This window comes from Arvicola amphibius, chromosome 8 (assembly GCF_903992535.2).
Source record: "Arvicola amphibius chromosome 8, mArvAmp1.2, whole genome shotgun sequence".
In the NCBI taxonomy this organism is placed as follows: Eukaryota; Metazoa; Chordata; class Mammalia; order Rodentia; family Cricetidae; genus Arvicola; species Arvicola amphibius.
The window spans coordinates 43,589,830-43,594,172 of NC_052054.1; the positions used below are offsets into that span (position 1 = coordinate 43,589,830).

Sequence of the window (4,343 nt, forward strand, 5' to 3'; positions counted from 1 at the left end):
GGGTAATTTCATATTAGGATTCTCATCTACAACTCCTAGGAAAAAATCCAAATATCTATATCTATTGGTAGAACAATTTAGTAGAAGAACAACATTTAGCCACTACACCACTATATTCAGCTACATCTAAGATTGAAAGAAAGAAAGAAAGAAAGAAAGAAAGAAAGAAAGAAAGAAAGAAAGAAAGAAAGAAAGAAAGAAGAAAGAAGAAGAGGAGAGAGGGAGGGAGGGAGGAGGGAGGGAGGGAGGGAGGGAGGGAGGGAGGGAGGGAGGGAGGATGAAAGAAAGAAATGGAGGGAGGGAAGGAAAAAGGGAGGAAGAGAGAAAAATAATCTGACTAAGGTCTGATTAAATTACTCATGAGGCAACATCTTGAATATGAGTTATAACTTGGACGACTTTGCTGGCACAACATCCCTAGAAGGACAGTGGCTACAACAGTGGTGACAATATAATCAGTAGCCATGCTGTCTGCAGAGTTCTGGCCATCAGCATTCTTATTTATGTTTCATTTAGGGTTTCCACTTCCTTCATGCAAACACATGGGCATGAGAAATAGTAGTGACATTTTTATAATGTAGCAGCCATGATTCTGCAAGAGTTCTGCAGTAAGAAGTTGCTGCCACAATTTACAGTTAATGTCAGAAGCATTTTCAGATAAAAGAAAAAGGCTGTGTGGTATCAGTAAGAGAGTTGCCATGATTTGTATATTTGTTCCCTCCAAATTGATGTTTAAGCTTACCGACAACTGTGATAGGTATTAAGAAGTGGGATCTTCAAGAAGTTCTTCAACAGTTTTGCTCTCAGAAAAAAAATGAGTGTTTTGGCTGTGAGAACTGGCTCATTATCATAGAAGGACATCCTTTTAAAAAGACAAATCCACCACTTTCTTTTCTCTCATACTCTATCTTTACACTGTGATCATATGATGCTTTCTGCCAGATTTTAAAGCAGCAGACCCTCACCAGATGTCAGGAATTTTACTTTGGACTTCCCAGTCTATCAAACTGGAAGCTTACATATTCCTGATTAGTATCAGTTTCCCAATGTGTGGTATCCTGTTAAAGCAATAGAAAATGGCTAAGGTAATGGTAGAATAGAAGGCCCTAGACATCACAGGAAATGCCATCACTAGAGCTAAGGGATCATGGAATGACAATATAGCATTTTGTTAAAGCACAGAAATAGGGGGTAAACACTTAAGATAGTAAAAGAAAAGTTCTTTCCACACCTCTATCCTTGCCCCACCCCCAGCCTAGGAAATAGAACTAACAGAGGTAGTCACTGTGTAGAAAAAGGAATGTAGTAAGATTGCCACTTTTACTATGTTAATTCTACCTACCCAAGAGCATGAGAGATTTTTCCACTTTCTGGTGTCTTGTTCAACTCCAAAATATACAAGAACTCAAGAGATAGGTTATCAAAAGAACAGATAACCCAATAATAAAAAAAAAAAAATGGAGTATAGACCTAAACAGAGAACTCTCAATAGATGAATCTAAAATGGCTGAAAGACACTTAAGGAAATTTTCAACACCCTTAGTCATCAGAAAAATGCAAATCAATACAACTCTGAGATTCCATTTTACACCTGTAAGAATAGCCAAAATCTCCCTTTCTGCCTCCTCTGCTGCCATGGCACCCATGAAAAAGCTTGTGGTGAAGGGGGGCAAAACAAAGCAGGTTTTGAAGTTCACCCTTGATTGCACCCTGTGGAAGATGGGATCATGGACACTGCTAATTTCGAGCAGTTCCTCCAGGAGAGAATCAAGGTGAAAGGAAATCTCGATGGAGGGGTTGTGACCATCGAACGGAGCAATAGCAAGATCACTGTCACTTCCGAGGTGCCCTTCTCCAGAAGGTATTTGAAATATCTCACCAAGAAATATTAAAAGAAGAACAATCTCTGAAACTGGTTGGGTGTTGTCGCCAACAGCAAAGAGAGCTATGAGCTGCGTTACTTCCAGATTAACCAGGATGAAGAGGAGGAGGAGGATTAAGATGCATTGATCTGGAATGTTTTGTATTAATTCATAAATAAAATTTAGGAACAACAACAACAAAAAGAATGGCCAAGATCAAAAACACTGATGACAACTTATGCTGAAAGGATGTGGGGTAAAGGGAATACTCCTGCATTGCTGGTGGGAGTGCAAGCTGGTGCAGCCCCTTTGGATGTCAGTATAGTGATTTCTCAGAAAATTAGGAAACAACCTACTTCAAGACCCAGATATAACACTTTTGAGTATATACCCAAAGGATGTTAAATCATACCACAACTATGTTCATAGAAGCATTGTTTGTCATAGCCAGAACCTGGAAACAACCTAAATGTCCCTCAGCCGAAGAACTGATAAGGAAAATGTGGGACATTTACACAGTGGAGTACTACAAAGTAGAGAAAAATAATGGCATCTTGAAATTTTCAGGCAAATGAATGGAGCTAGAAAACATCATATTGAGCGAGGTAATCCAGACTCAGAAATAGAAATATTATATGTAATCACTCTTAAGTGGTTTTTAGACAGAAAGCAGAGAAAACCAGCCCACAAATCACAATCCCAGAGAACCTAGACAACAATGAGGACTCTATGAGAGATATACATAGATCTAATCTTCATGGGAAGTAGAAAAAGATAAGATCTCCTGAGTAAATTGTGAGCATGGACACCATGGGAGAGGGCTGAAGGGGAAGGGCGAGTAAGGGAGGGGAGCAGAGAAAAGTGTATAGATCAATAAAATCAATTAAAGAAACAATAAAAGCTACAACTTTCCTTGAATCTAGAAAAAAAAAAAAGAAAAAGGAATGTGAGGGGAGGACTAAAGATGACCTTAGACCCTAGGGTCAGACACAGCAACTCTAAGCTGACCACTGTGGGCAGATGATTTCAGAGCACTCAGCACCAGACTGCCATGTAGATACAGGTTGGAGGACATTCTGCAAACACAGGTTCCAGGCTGATCCTCAAAACAAGCCAAATAAAAAGCTTAGTGAATTAGTGATTACCAGACATATCCTATTACAAATATTCTTTCTGTTGAGGTGAAATGACATTTGCAAAAATAAAATATGTAATTTTTACCTATAAAGTGAAGATGGAATTTTCTAGACCTATAACAATGGTGAGTAAATGCCATCTAACACTGGAACAAGAATTGATAGAAATACATCTGAACAGGTATTTCTGCAATGATATTAATGGACAGAAACTATAAAAAGTTCTAATTTTGACATAGCTACAAAAAGTGGGGAAAAGGAGTGAAAATACAAAAAATAAAGGTGATTCAAACAAATAAAATTAGAAACGGAAAAAGTTATTACAACCAATTTCACAGAAATAAAAAAGATCATAAAAGGTGGTTATGAACAATTATATGCCCCCAAATGGAAAACCTAGAAGAAATGGATACATTCCTGACACAGACAACCTTCTAAGATTGAATTCTGGAGAAACAGAAAAGTAAAATAAGTCAATAACAAAAGAGATTGAATCAGTATTAAAGGCTGCCAGGAAAGAAACTCTGGGCCCTGAAGACACTGCTAAATTCTACTAAGAATATGTACTATTTTTTTAAAGTTTACTTTTACCTGACACATAAAAGTTGTACATATTACAGAGGCATAGAGCAAATTTTCTACCTATATATGTTACATAATATTCCAGTCAGGTTATAGATATTTACCTTATCCATCATTTCTTATTTCTTTATGGTAAACGCATTCAGAGTTCTTTCACATAGATTTGTAATTTTTTGTTCTTCACAGACATATTTGTTACTTATAGTCAACATGTATTACAATAGCAAATACCAGCTTTTCATTTCTGTTTGTAGCTTGACAAGCCACTTCCATGTTCCTTAGCAGCTCTGGAAAACATGGGTTTATACTCAACTGTATAGTATAAAATCAACTTTTTAAGGTTCCATATATGAGACAGAGCATGAAGTACTGCTCTCTATGTGTCGAGATTTCCCTCCACCAACCAGCTTTGTGCACTGCTGAAGACTAGACCTTACACCTTGCACTTCTGACACAAAAGTGCACCAATGGATACAACCCAACCTCCTGACTCATGTCACTTAACAGGATGACCTACCGTCCCCACCCACCCCCTGCCATGTCATAAAGGACATTATATTCTTCAAAAAAAATAACATTCTGTTTTATATATCCAATACATTTCTTTGCTATTTGTTTTTTTATTTGTTTTTTTTTTTTCATTTCTTGGCAAATTGGCCAGCAATAAAGACTACAAAGGTCTACTCAACATACAGATTTCATTTGCTTTGGGTACTGTCTTAGTCACTATCCAAGTGCTGTGAAGACAGACCATGACCACAGC

The 4,343-nt window shown here is 37.5% G+C and overlaps 1 pseudogene; it reads left to right on the plus strand.

Annotated features, from left to right (window-relative positions):
• Positions 1-1,635: 1,635 nt before the first annotated feature.
• Positions 1,636-2,000, plus strand: LOC119821252 (annotated as a pseudogene).
• The last annotated feature ends 2,343 nt before the right edge of the window (positions 2,001-4,343 follow it).